Raw genomic sequence first — 14,921 nt, forward strand, 5'->3', positions numbered from 1 at the left:
CGGTACAGTGAAATGGTTACTAGCGTATTTGCTTAGTAGCAATATCAAAAACAAAGTCTCCAGATACAAATATTTGATAATTATTAGATTACACTTACCCCAGACACACTTGTCTAAATTGATGGGTTATGTGAAAGAAATGCTATTGTCTAGACATGTACACATGTTCATGAAATACAATAGCTGTCCGTAATCACCCCCAGACACAACTTGCTAACTTGATGGGTCATGTAATCATCTGGCGAAGTAGAGTCTCTTGTTTAGACATGTAGCTAGCTAACTAAACAATGAACCGGAATAAACAACACTCATACTGCTACCAATACAAACGTATTGTCATACAGTAGCTGTAGTATGAAAATGCAAGTAGCTAAAGCTAACCAACTAGGTTCAGTGTTAGCTAACTAACAATTAGGCTATAACTAGCAATGCAACTAGCCCATCACAACTTTTTCCAACTGATCTGTCGATAGCGCCTGCTAAATTCAGGGCATCAGTGTTGTTGAGAAAAGTAACACAACTTTTGTATTTCTCGATGGCTAATGTTGTAAAAACAAACAAAAAAGCTGCTCTAGAAAGGATGATCAACACATACTGAGCAGCTAACGTTATAGATTATTGGCAGACCAATCCACACTCATCCCCTGGCATGTCCAGCCCATCCATTATCTCAGCCAGTCATGGCTAGCAGGAAGGTTCCTGGCTTTTTCCATAGCTAAACCAACTTGGCTTGTAATTTAACAATTTTATTTGTATTTACATAGGGAATACAAGTTTGTTATTAAGGCACATACAAGTTCACATGTTCCAGAAGGCATTTCTGCCAAAAAATGCATTTTGATAAAATACAAAAAAAGACGTACAAATGCCTCTTCTGTGAAGTAGTGACATGCAACATACGCCTTGCTTCCTGAAACGGGTCACATTTTGAACCGTATTAGAATGGTTTGTGATTTGACTTCAGTTGTTCTCTGTGCTTCGTAATACCAGTATACAGCGTTATCTGTGTTGAGGTCATTACTTTAATAGGCTTTATTGATCTTAACAACATTAGGGGTTGTGGTGATGTTATTAAGGTAGAGATAACTTCTGTGTAATTCCACTAAAACAATATATTAGTGCTTTATTGGTCTAAATAACTTTACCTTTTAGACAGTAATGCAGGATGTCACCCTGGCTCTTTATGTCTCTGGGATCTTAATAAAGCATTTCCTCTGGACAGCCTGCTGTGAAGAGAGTGAAAAACGATAGGTTAAAAGGCATGCTGGGAAGTTTCCAATGCCATCACTGTAAATAATTTCTTTTGAATACACAAATAAGACTTGAGAAGAGCTGTGAGCGGGGAGGGGCCTGGGGAGAGTTAGTGGAACCATGGGCCTCAAAACATTCTCTTTTTACACATGAATGTACTGGTGGGAGTAGTGAGTCCAAGGTTCTCCGTGGTTCCCCGTGCTCAGAGGGACGTGGGCGCCTCCGTGTAGGCAGTAGCTCAGTGGTCTACCTTGTTAACTCCCATATGTAGGAGTTATTATAAATGTAGGATCTTAATTTGATCGCCCTGTTGCAGGATAACTTTCTTGCAATGCGGTTTAAAAAGGCTTCTGAAGTTTGTAATTTCCACTTTGAAATTTCAGACTTAATTGTCCCTTATGAAAAATGTATCAGTCCCTACAAAAATGTCCATTAATTAAAATCCAAATAATAATTCACATTTCCTGTTGCTGCAGGATTATTTTCCTGCTGTAGCAAACTGGCTCAAATTAAGATCCTACATCTATATGAGTCTTAAATACTTTTCTTCCTCTGATCCATGTGTCAGAAATTAGCTTTGGGTAGACTAACATCCTGACATATTTAACAGATTTGTAGCAATAATTAAAGTATGGGTATTGTTAGTGTTTTTGTTATTGATTAAACTGTTCATTGGTTTATACTGCAAACTTTTTAATGGACAGTTGCAATATTTCTTTCCTTTCAAGGGCACACTATATCCAATATTTATATGAAATAACGATCCCATTTATCAGGAAGCATATTTTCAGGGGAATTTTAATTTGCAGCTATTTAAAGCCTGGGTTTTGGTAATGAATTATTTTGTCATCTTGCCTCTGATGAGATTCATCTTTAATAACTGTAACAATTATTTTATTAAAAAGAGAAGCCATGCATTATGGCTATCTCGCCAAGGTCTCGAGCTGGAAAGAATTCTCATTAAGAGCATTATATTACCCCGTAGTGCTTTCATTTGGATGTCCCGCTGAAATTACATTACGTGTCAACAATGCTTGTGTTAGAAGTAAGCAGTCATATTTACAGAGGCTAGCTTTTTTCATTTGCCAGCTGACACTTGGAGATTAAAAGAGATACTAATGCTTAATATCTGATTAAGTCATTTTAATGGGAAAACTGTTCTAAAAGGTTGACTTTTAATATAAAGTGAGAAATTGAGTTTTCTACCTTCTGGCTTTGATATTAGTTTTGGATTTTGGAACCAACTTATGATTGTTTGGGACTGTGGTAATGATACTTTTGTTAAACAAAGCACTGACACCCAGCCCACCCAATTTGATTCCTGTCCGAATTGGATGTGTGTCCTAGTGTCATGATTGATCAATCCTATGTTTATTCTACGACATCATGAAGACATGTTGTGTTGTCAGGTTTATCATGCTTTGTGTCTGTCTGGCAAAGCGCTGGCTCAGGGAGGGTTTTCGTTAATGACATGGTTGTAATTGTTTGCCAGTGTGGTAATGTGTGATTTCCTATCACCATGTGAAGTTGGGAGGTTGAAGAAGGAAGGAGGCATGGTGTCAGGAAGACAAAGTGCTGTGATTTGTCACCAGCCAAATGTCTTGTAAAATATTTTTTACTCACCCGCATGGTATTCGGGGAGGGGGTTGTAACATCATGATCATTTAAATACTGTATAACTCCTTCATATGCCATCATTTCGCTCTAAACGGAACATACAGGAAGCCCAGCAGTAAATTAGTAGTTCTCTCGTCTGTAAACATAATAGTGAGTTTGTCCCACACAAGTGTTCTTACGTGAAACTGGGTTTTTGGAGGAATGACAACTTGGTGATCTGAGAGATATTGTGACAAGCAAGCAATAGAGAGAAAAGCATTTGGAGAGAATGAATGATTGTGTGTCGCTGTGCGTGCCACATGTTTGTATCAGTGAAGTGATGCCTACCATCTCCGTTTTAAAGGAAGACAGAAGTGAAATCACCAAATGTAACGTAAACTTTTATTTTTAGATTTTGGTTAGAATCCTCACTTCCTTAAATGTATTATTTTTAACAGAGGCTATTTCACCATCTGATGAGAAGAGATATTTCAAATTTGCTCAGTATAAGTGGAAGACTGCGTGTGACCAGGTAATTTAGGGTAAATAATTTATTCACTTCATCACGTTGTTGTGGTGCCCATGTACTGTATTGGATGAGTCTACTCCTCTTTCTACCTCCATGTTGGTTTTGATAACCCCCTAGTTATCAAATTAATGAGTTCCAATCAGGAAACAAGCCAAACAAAGGAGAAGTGTTACAGTATGCAGATGTCTCCAGAGGGTGCTACTTATTGTCACAATTGCCCTTTTGTCCACTCCCCCCCACCTCCCCATTTCAATTCATGTCTTCATTGGTTATTCTCAGTTTGGTTTTGCACACATGGGTAGTGTAATCAGCTAAATGTAGCTGTTGGTTTCTTATTATTACCTGGGTGCTTAACACAGATTTTTTTCCTTCAAGGACAAATGGTGTACGAGAAGGCTGATCCCGTGTGAAGTCCCTGAGCTCCCGGCGAGCAGCAGATCCCTTTTCAGCACCAGCTGTTCTCTCAGATACACTGGGCCGCACTGAAATTCTCTTAATATAATTTTGGGGACTCAGGAGAATAGCGCAAAACATGCGTCCCAGCGAGGAGAGTGTTGAATTTTTCATCAGCAGGCCTCAACTCGCTGAGTTAGTGGGCAGCGCTTTCATTCATGAGCAGATGTTCAGCGCAGTTACACTCTGCAGTTAATGTGAACTTATTGGCCTCTTTGCCATTGGCTGCAAGGACGTTGGCAGCGACCTGGCATCTGAGAATTACTCCCGGTAAAAAGAGCAAGCCAGGGAAGTGTAGCTGTGGCCTTTTTTTAGCCACTTCCCAGCCCACAAGCTGTAGCCGGAGAGCAGGGGAAGGCTCTGACAGGCCATCAGTCTTAGGCCCGACAGTGATGAAACACTCTCTGCTGTTTGCTGGGGGAATAGCAGTGAAAATTCCTGAAGACAAGTTTATCATTCATTTCTTATGACAAACTAAACATGAAACCCACACGACTTGGCAAGAGAATGCGCTGCGTGATAGGCTAGCACAGGAAGGTACAGGTCCCAGTTGTTAGTCAATAGGTACTAGGGATATAGTGGTTTCGATACCCTTGAAACAGGAAATTCATGTAAACCAGGCAGCTGCAAACAGGTAACTTTCTCTCTGTCTGGCCCTGGTTGGTTCATGGTAGAGCCCAGCTGGTGCTGAGGTCAGCCTGGTTGTTCAGACATCTGTTGAACCAAGCCTCTCCAACTGGGTTTGATGTGGCTCTCTAGATCAGTAATACTATCCTACAAACTCTGTAAAAGGCTTGCTAAAGGATTACATAAAGGCCTATTAACTTATCAAGATGAGCATGTGACTGCGTTTAGTAGGTAACATTCGGCTCACCATGGGAGCAGTGTGAAAGTCATTGCGGTAAAGTTGTGGATGTGGGACTTTAATAGGAGAATGACAAGTACTTGTTTCTGCTGTACGTCTCATTCTCACTTTCCAATTGGTCGTTTTCAGGTTGGGTTTATGAGAGCAAAACTAATTAGTGTTTCTAAATTCAGCAGAAAAAAAGTAAGTTGGGTTGATTGTTCTGGTTTCCTCTCCTGTGTCAGGCGCTCAACAATAAAATAAGACTCTAATCATTTTCTAACTGCTCGTATTTTTAAACCAGAGTTGAATGTCATTCCCGGTCTCCTGGCATTTTGTTTGGCAAGATCAGGGAACAGCGGTTGCCCTCTCGTCGTGCTGTCTTTGTGATTCGTGGGAAGTTTAGGATGGGGCTGGTGGAAAAAACAATGCGTGGGGTTGTTTCTGCTTTGATTGTGAACGTCCTGCTGACAGGAGCAGGCTAGTGAGATTACAGTAGCTCTCTGACATTCCCTGTTGCCTTTATTAAGAGAGCTCCAGCTGCAGCGAGCCCTCAGGAAGCACCAGCACTGAGCAGAGCAAACCCGTGGGCCGCTGGCCGCCGGGAGATGGAGAGGGAGCCCTGTTTGAGTTGGCAGACAGTCCCCTCTCCTCTCAGGGAAGTTCTGCTGCCTTTGCAGAAAGGCCAGTGGCGGGTAGCTCTTACAGGACGCACGGTGGTGATTCCAAGGGCAGGATGGGCTTTTTCCACCTCTCCTTCCTTTCAGGAAACACATTTAGCCTTTTCTTCCCTCTATGTTTTAAAAAGGAGAGAAAAAGTGGAGGGGGGATGCAGACCGAGTGACAGAAGTAAGCCACAGGATGTTGGTGTTAATCTGTGGAGTTTTATTTGAGATGGGGTGTGCAATGTTCCAACAAGTTATTTCAGTGTGCTGCGTGTTCTCTGAGCCCTCGACTTGGGGCTGAGGTTTTATTTATATTGAATCCCAAAAAGTTTATAGGTCTTTTTAACAACGTGCCATAAAACTTACACTGTTTTTTATTTTTCCATCCACAGCGGAGGGATTTGTCTTCAGAGGGCAGTAATTAAGCAGAAGGAGCTGTGGGTCTAGGGTTAGGGTGGAACGGTGTTTAAATGCAATTAGAGCGCAGCTAGAATACATTTGAACTCAATTACAGTTTTCTGAGTGTGCCCTTATTTGTTTAATCAAGGGAATTCTCGTTTGAGATGCTAAATATGTATCCAAAGATATTTAAAACATGGAAAGAAAATAAGCTCTGAGGAACAACCTACTTGATGCTGCTCTAATGAAGAATTGTTTGAAAGTGACCTCACTCATTCACGCAACCACGCACGCACACACGCACGCACGCAAGCACACATTGTGACATAGAGTATTTACTAGCATAGTACTGTTTCTCAATAACAGGGTGGTACCCAACAGGAATTAAATACTGTGTTTTTCTATTGAAGGAGTGCCATTGATTTCTTAATTTCCTACTGATATTAATATCATTTTCTCCTTTTCACTTTTATTCCCCCCTTCCTTTCTCTCTCCCCCCCTCTCTCTCTCCCTCCCTCCCCCTCTTCCACCTCCTTGTGTTTTCCTCCAGCCAATAGACTCCAGTGGTGACCCCCTTTGGATACAGAAATCAAAGTAAGTGACTAGAGTAAGACCCCATTGACACAACCAGAGACTCCTAATAGACATGACAGATCTATACTCAAATACTCATATTAAATACACTGCATCCATGGACGAGAGTTTCCTGTATAGAGGGTTTTCAACTAAACATAGGCCTAGTCAAGTGAACCCACATGACACGTGTTTGAGCTATATCTCAGAGAAACATAATACATGCAAATGTTTACATCTAAGGAAAATTGAGATTGCAAAACAATAAATTAGATTTTACATACAGATGTAGGATCTTAATTTGATCACTCTTTCGTTGAAAATTGTCCTGCACTGCAGGAAATGCAAACGTGTAGTGTTTTCAAGGTTTAAAATGCCAGACTTCATTTGCCATAACGTTAAAAAAAAATCAACCCCTACAAAAAATATCTATGAATTATAATCCACATAATAATTCAAATATCCTGTTGCTACAGGATTATTTTCCTGCCGTAGAAAACTGTCTTAAATTAAGATCCTACATCTGTAGTAACAGGTGTTATTGTAATTGATCTGTTGTTTTTTGCCATTTTAGTATTTACATTACTTTGAATGATGCAGAAATGTTAGTGACAATGCATGATTAACATAGGTTCCCTGTACCGTAACCCCCGAATCCACACCACCGTATAGTCACAGATCCCACTGGTTACACACTGGTTGAATCCAAGTTTTTTCCACCTCAATTCAATGAAATTACGTTGAACCAACATGGAATAGGTGTGGAATTGACATTTGTGCCCAGCTGGTTGTGACTGAATTCAAGGCAAAAACATGACCAGATACTATATGCAGGTTCATGTCTGTAAGTCTCCTCGCACCGTCTCCCAAGTCATTTACACTGTGTGTGGTGTATAAACACATCCAAAACAAACAATGACCCAGAGCAGGCTCCACACTGCAGAACTATTTCAAAGCCTGGAGTATACTGTAAACACTAAACATGGCTGACCTTCCTACCGACCACACCACCTTCACGCTCGGGAGGCTCAGACTTAAATCTGGTGTTTGCGTTAAGAGCTCATTTTGACCTTGGCGAGACATGTTGTAGATTACATTTATCTGTTCAGTCTCTTGTCTGTTTCAGTCAGATATTGGTCAGGTTGTATTCTGTGACCGTATGGCCATGATCCTCAGTCTGCAATTGAATACTTACGTATGACTTAAGCCTCCATAGAGAAATCCTGTCACATTTCATATGGTAACACTGTCCAGTGCCTTGACGCGGAGATGAAACACAGTTTGTCTTCCACTGGGTTGGATGGTGTTGTTGTTGGATTAGAGTAGGGTATCAGACATCCGGTATGAGTACAGGTTAGCTCTGCTAGTGCCAGTTACTGTCCCTGACTGCTAGGCTGAGGTATACTGGGTTATTTGGATAGTCCATCAGTAGATGTCTACAGACTATCAGTAACATTTTAACTATCTACTAACCGTAGCCCAAACCCTAACCATAACCCCTATCCTAACCCTAAACTTAACCCTAGCCCTAACACTAAACCTAATCGTAAGTTTAGCAAGCAGTTATTTCTAAACAGATAGTTTGTTGATAGTAGGACCATCTGTAGAGCATCTACAGTGGTGAAAAAAGTACCCAATTGTCATACTTGAGTAAAAGTAAAGATACCCTAATAGAAAATTACTCAAGTAAAAGTGAGTCACCCAGTAAAATACTACTTGAGTAAAAGTCTAAGGTCTGGTTTTAAATATACTTAAGTATCAAAAGTTAAAGTAAAATTCCTTATATTATGCACACCAGACGACACCATGAACTTTTATTTTTTGTTGTTGTTTTTTTACGGATAGCCAGTTGCACACTCCAACACTCGGACATCATTTACAAACGAAGCATGTGTGTTTAGTGAGTCTGCCAGATCAGAGGCAGTAGGGATGACCAGGGATGTTGTCGTGATAGGGGAGTGAATTGGACCATTTTCCTGGCCGGCTAAGCGTTCAAAATGTAACGAGTACGTTTGGGTGTCAGGTAAAAAGTATGGAGTAAAAAGTACATTATTTTCATTAGGAACGTAATGGAGTTAAAATAAAAGTAGTCAAAAATATAAATAGTAAAGTACAGATACCCCAAATATCGACTCACAGTTGAAGTCGGAAGTTTACATACACCTCAGCCAAATACATTTAAACACATTTTTTCACAATTCCTGACATTTAATCCTAGTAAAAATTCCTTGTCTTAGGTCAGTTAGGATCACCACTTTATTTTAAGAATGTGAAATGTCGGGAGAATGATTTATTTAAGCTTTTATTTCTTTCATCGCATTCCCAGTGGGTCAGAAGTTTACATACACTCAATTAGTATTTGGTAGCATTGCCTTTAAATTGTTTAACTTGGGTCAAACGTTTCAGGTAGCCTTCCACAAGCTTCCCACAATAAGTTGGGTGAATTTTGGCCCATTCTATCTGACAGAGCTGGTGTAACTGAGTCAGGGTTGTAGGCCTCCTTGCTCGCACACACTTTTTCAGTTCTGCCCACAAATGTTCTATAGGATTTGTGATGGCCACTCCAATACCTTGACTTTGTTGTCCTTAAGCCATTTTGCCACAACTTTGGAAGTATGCTTGGGGTCATTGTCCATTTGTGACCAAGCTTTAACTTCCTGACTGATGTCTGGAGATGTTGCTTCAATATAACCACATAATTTTCCTGCCTCATGATGCCATCTTTTTTGTGAAGTGCACCAGTTCCTCCTGCAGCAAAGCACCACCACAACATGATGCTGCTACCCCCGTGCTTCACGGTTGGAATGTTGTTCTTTGGCTTGCAAGCCTCCCCCTTTTTTGTCCAAACATAACGATGGTCATTATGGCCAAACCATTCTATTTTTGTTTCATGAGACCAGAGGACATTTCTCCAAAAAAGTATGATCTTTGTCCCCATGTGCAGTTGCAAACTGTAGTCTGGCGTTTTTATGGCAGTTTTGGAGCAGTGGCTTCTTCCTTGCTGAGCGACCTTTCAGGTTATGTCAATATAGGACTCGTTTTACTGTGGATATAGATACTTTTGTACCTGTTTCCTCCAGCATCTTCACAAGGTCCTTTGCTGTTGTTCTGGGATTGATTTGCATTTTTGCACCAAAGTACGTTCATCTCTAGGATACAGAACGTGTCTCCTTCCTGAGCGGTATGACGGCTGCGTGGTCCCAAGGTGTTTATTCTTGCGTGCTATTGTTTGTACAGATGAGCGTATTACCTTCAGGCATTTGGAAATTGCTCCCAAGGATGAACCAGACTTGTGGAGGTCTACAGTTTTTTTCTGAGGTCTTGGCTGATTTCTTTTGATTTTCCCACGATGTCAAGCAAAGAGGCACTGAGTTTGAAGGTAGGCATTGAAATACATCCACAGGTACACCTCTAATTGACTCAAATGATGTCAATTAGCCTATCAGAAGCTTCTAAAGACATGACGTCATTTTCTGGAATTTTCCAAGCTGCACAGTCAACTTAGTGTATGTAAACTTCTGACCCACTGGAATTGTGATACAGTGAATTATAAGTGAAATAATCTGTCTGTAAACAATTGTTGGAAAAATGACTTGTGTCATGCACAAAGTAGATGTCCTAGCCGACTTGCCAAAACTATAGTTTGTTAACATTACATTTGTGCAGTTGTTGAAAAACAAGTTTTAATGACTCCAACCTAAGTGTATGTAGACTTCAACTGTAAGTAGTACTTTAGAGTATTTTTTACTTAAGTAAATTGCACCACTGCTCCTTAATAAAGCCCAGCTGTGGAATGATCAAATAGTGGCTCTAATTAAAGTGCTGGTGTTCACCAATGTAGAATTCTCTCTGGAATGATAACAACCTGTGATATGTGCAGTGGAATGCGTTGGGCAGCTCTTTGGGGCTAGCCAACATGTTGTTCACATAGATGTCAGATGGAGACTAATGAAGGCCAGACTGATCCTTTGGATGCAGGCCTTAAACAAATAAACCCTCTCAGAATACATTAGAGACTCGTTGTAATGTTGTAGGCTATTTGTGCACAGCATATTCTTTTGGAATGTGTTTTGATATCTTGATGATGCGTTGTTGTTGTGATACTGGTATCTTGAGGTTTGATGTGGCTGGTTGAGTGGGTTGTCATGGTGTTCCATCGTTATGTTCTGGCATTTTATCAGTTTATCAGTATTGTTGTGTTGTGTGGCATGATAAGCCGTGGTGCATCTGTGTTGTGTCTTGTGCGCTTGCAAAACAGGTTGATATTGAATGGAACAAATGAATGTTGTGCTATCTGATAATGTAAATGAGCCATCTAAATATTTCCCCCACCTTCTGAGGAGGAGAGGTATTTACATAACCAGTTTGGCTTTTAATACGTGTGGAAATTCAAACGTTTGGTCAATTTTCCAATTATTATTATTACTTTAAAAAAAAGTGTTTTAGGGTAAGAGGTATGCTAAATGTCATTTTGGTATCACAAACACTCATCTCATAATTTAAAGATAACACGACAATAAAAGAACGCTCATTGATAGGTTTGTGTCAGCCAAGTAAGTAGTTGATGAATATGATAGACAATCCTTTGCATGTAAATGTATCTTAAACTTCCAATTACCAGGCACTTTTGAATATTGATTAGAGAAGACAAGGACACAGAAGTAAAGTACTTTTGAATACATGAAAACCAGAGCTTCTGAAACAGGTCCATTTATAACAACTTTAGCCTCTTTAGTGCTGCTCTTCCCACTAAATGCAGGCTGGTGATGGGAAACAATGTAATTTCATTATTGCATGACGTGTACTTCATAGATGTATGGTGAAATAATCAATTAGCAATGGTCATCACTGATGTATTTAAGCTTACAATGTAAGTTTCGCATGGAATATATTCTGGCGCTTTCTTTAAAAGCACTTAAAGCACTTTTTACTATTATGTCCAAGTACATTGTGAAGCCTATATACCCTTTATTGAGATTTGATTTAGAGCAATAAAGTATTTCTATAGATATTGGAATAAAGTAATTGATTCTCAATATAAAATTATGCCAATTCTGAGGAGGTCTTAGGTTAAGTGAAAACTTTCCATAATTTCTTTCCTTAGATTACATTTTTCCATGGCCATTAAGAAATACCTTTTTGAATATTCTTTCAGCACTCCTTGGATGACTGATAATATACACATTGATTTCTACACTGTCACTCAAACTAATTTCTTACAATACACTGAGTATTAATAGACTCAGAGTATTTGACAGTGGTTGTACAGCTAGCGACGTGTCCCACCTCCTGACCGTTGTGACTGTGGACATGCAGGTACTTGGGCCAGACTCAGCGCTGTTTGTCAACACACAGAGAGCATGAGACGTGCGGACCAACGCGCTGCTCGGGTCATGTCTTGTTCGCAGACATGGAGCTACGATGCGATGTGACAAGCAACAGATGTGCCACACTGCCTGGAATCAAACGAGCCATCCAACGCTGAGCTGAGCATGCAGTTAGACACGGCTCCTGTGAACTTAGTGCTGCGCTGCTGGCAGTGGCAGGCAGATGAGGCAAGGCAGTGCCAGCGCTGCTCCTTGTTTCCTGTCTGAGCTAAGGGAGGACAGGACAGGCCTGGTTACTCAACCTGGTCTCAGACCATTTCGTATTATTCTTTACGTAAATCAGAGACACTCCATTTAGTATGATATGTTACGTTTCGTATGGTATGTATTTATTTGTGTCCATCACCCATTTTGAATTATATGTTACTAATTACAAATTATATCTGTTATGAATTTGCAAAACGTACATTATGTTACGGATTTGCAAAACGTGTTATATCTTACTAATCTAGCTAGCTGACTAACATTAGCTCGCTGGCTAATGTTAGCTAGTCTAGGGGTTAAGGTTAGGGTTAAATCAAATCAAGTTAGGTTGGGGTTAGCTAAAAGGGTTAAGGCTAGGGTTAGGGGAAGGGTTAGCTAACATGGTAAGTAGTTGCAAAGTAGCTAAAAAGTAGTAAGTAGGTGAAAAGTTGCATTTACATTTACTATGTTACGTCTAGTCTATGAGACCAGGCTGTACTGGGCCTCCCTCTGAAGCTGCCTCCCATTCACTCTGACATCTGAGGTCTGGACAGGAACTCTGATTAGATGTACTGTACGCTCTCAAAGGCCCTCATACAGACATTCTGTATGAGGCACAGTCAACGCCACAGTGTGAGGCACCGTCACAGTGAGACAACAGCCAAGAGGAATATCGTCTTGAATGCTCTTTGTTGAGCACGGAGCGATTTGACTGAGAATAACATCACTTATTGACATAAAGAATATACTTTTTGTCGTTTACTTGTTAGTACTGTAATATGGTCTCTCCCAGTTTATGTTTTTCAGGTTATGTATTTAATGAGTGGAATGGCTAGTGTCACAGACAGAGAAGAGTCTGGCTCTCTGAGAGGAAGGGACCTAAGCCACACTCATACTTAGCCTATCCATCCCAGTTCATGCAAAACCGTTTTGTCTGTTTGACTGGCTGTAAAAGTGCAACAAACGTTGGTGACACGAGGAACAACGTTAATGATATCCTCTGCAATTTAATCGGCTGATCAGCTCAGGCCTGTAAGCAAATTGTGTGGGCTTGTGTAAGTGAGGGGGAGCCTCAAGAATATATCATCTCAACAAGTGAATGGATGAAGTCCCGCTGACAGCTGCTTGACTGATCACTTACTAGAGACGGTCCCCCTGCATCTGTTTACCACAGCACAGCCACATGATGCTGGAGCTCCATGTGTGTAATTGAGCTATTTCCCTTGGCTCCTCTGTAACCTGTGCTAACTTATAGTTATGTCCTTCAGCCTCACTCACTCACTGCTGCTCAACTTTCCATCATAGCGTAGGGGGAAAGTTTTTATGATCGTAATCACACCTAGGCAACACCGCTATGTAAATATAGTATTATCGGCGATTCCAATTTGGTTAAAGTGGCATGAATGTGGGTGATACAGACATCTCTCTGTTCTGTCTGTGACACGGGCGAAATAGGCTACAGTTAGGAATCAAGGGTAACTTGCTTTTAGGTAATAGAGGCATGTTACAGGAATATACTCATGTAAAAGAAAAAAAGAACAACAACCGCTATTTTCAACATTCAAAAACGGAGCTGATGTTAAGAATGGAACCCACAATCTGTAGATGTGCAACTCCAGTTCACACATGGAAATTGAAATGGAATATCTAGATCTGAATTGTGTTATTTCAATATTCAAATATTAATACAAAACAATTGAATGCTGCATGGCTCTAACTATTTGCATTCAGCTCTGTTTGTTATTGGAACAAAGATGACTTGGTAAAGAGAAGGGGGGAATTCAGTGAGTGGCACGCAAACAAACCTTTTGTCTTCTTATTGTAGGCAAATTAAACTACAGTGTTCATGTGCATGTATACAAATACAATACACTTTATACTTGTTTTAAATAGCAAAACGATGTAATTCAGTATTCTGTCGTGATATACTGCAGTGCCTGAAAGGATCCAATATACTTGAAGGCCTGGCTAATATGAAGAGTCAACTCAATTCCACTGTGAAATACATTTTTTGGACGGAGCATCATCATTCCTCTTATGGTTTCAACATAATAGATGCTATTGTGTCCCCACTGTAGATGTTTGTTTGAATACTCCACTCACTCTCCCGCTCTCTTAGAAATACATGTTACACCCAACAAGCTGCCCTTCTCTCCTTCTCTCCTTCTCTCCTCAGTTAGCGTGGGAATTAGTCTGTAGGTCAGGCACTGGGAGGACAGACAGACAGGGAGAGGGGGGGGGAGTAGAACCCCTCCACTATTTGACAGGGTTAAGCATTGTGAAAGATTGCCAGTGCAAGCTGTGACATCTGTAGCAAGTATCAACGTGAACTGTAATTAAGTAGAATCAGTGATTTTTTAATTCTATATTCTACGTAATAACAGGGCAGTAATTAATAATTTAAGGGAAGGGGCTGTAGCCGGACCCCTTTTTTCTCCTGTGTTTAAATTTAGCCAGTGTCATTGTCCGGCACTTTGATTAATTGGTTATCTCTCTTGACAGTACATCTCCATGAAATATCTCTTTCCATCTGTCATTAAACTGCACATGGAAATTGGTTCTATATTTCTAATCAGGTACTGCAGGGGGGAACACCAGATCAGAAAAAAAATAGCCACCAGGATATACTGATAACCGTTGTAACACGGGTCGTATAAAGGGGACCAAGGTGCGGCGTGTAGAGTGCTCATATTTTATTAATGATAACACTTAAACAGAAAATAACAAAAACGAAAGCCAACAGTTCCGTCAGGTAACAAACATACAAAACAGGAAAACAACTACCCACAAAACCCCATAGACAAACCCCAACTTAAATATGATCTCCAATTAGAGACAACACGAACCAGCTGCCTCTAATTGGAGATCATCAAAAGTCAACCTAGAACTAGAAAAACAAGAACAAAACATAGACTGCCCAGCCATATCACACCCTGACCTAAATAAACAGAAAAACACAGCTCTCCTAGGTCAGAGCGTGACAGTACCCCCCCCACCCCCCCACCCCCAAAGGTGCGGACTCCCGGCCGCAAACCTGAACC

General features: G+C 40.5%; 1 protein-coding gene across 13 annotated transcripts in view; it reads left to right on the forward strand.

The window, feature by feature from the left end:
• The window catches only part of LOC106582854 (forkhead box protein P1-B), a 213,748-nt gene that overhangs the window by 66,985 nt on the left and 131,842 nt on the right, over positions 1 to 14,921 (forward strand). For 12 of the 13 annotated variants that reach the window (XM_045705053.1, XM_045705056.1, XM_014166388.2 and 9 more), the window contains one exon: positions 6,288 to 6,331. The gene's annotated coding sequence lies outside the window, so the exon portion shown is untranslated. The remainder of the gene's footprint in view (positions 1 to 6,287; positions 6,332 to 14,921) is intronic. The other variant, XM_045705055.1, reaches the window with a different exon arrangement.

Source organism: Salmo salar, chromosome ssa22 (genome assembly GCF_905237065.1).
Source record: "Salmo salar chromosome ssa22, Ssal_v3.1, whole genome shotgun sequence".
In the NCBI taxonomy this organism is placed as follows: Eukaryota; Metazoa; Chordata; class Actinopteri; order Salmoniformes; family Salmonidae; genus Salmo; species Salmo salar.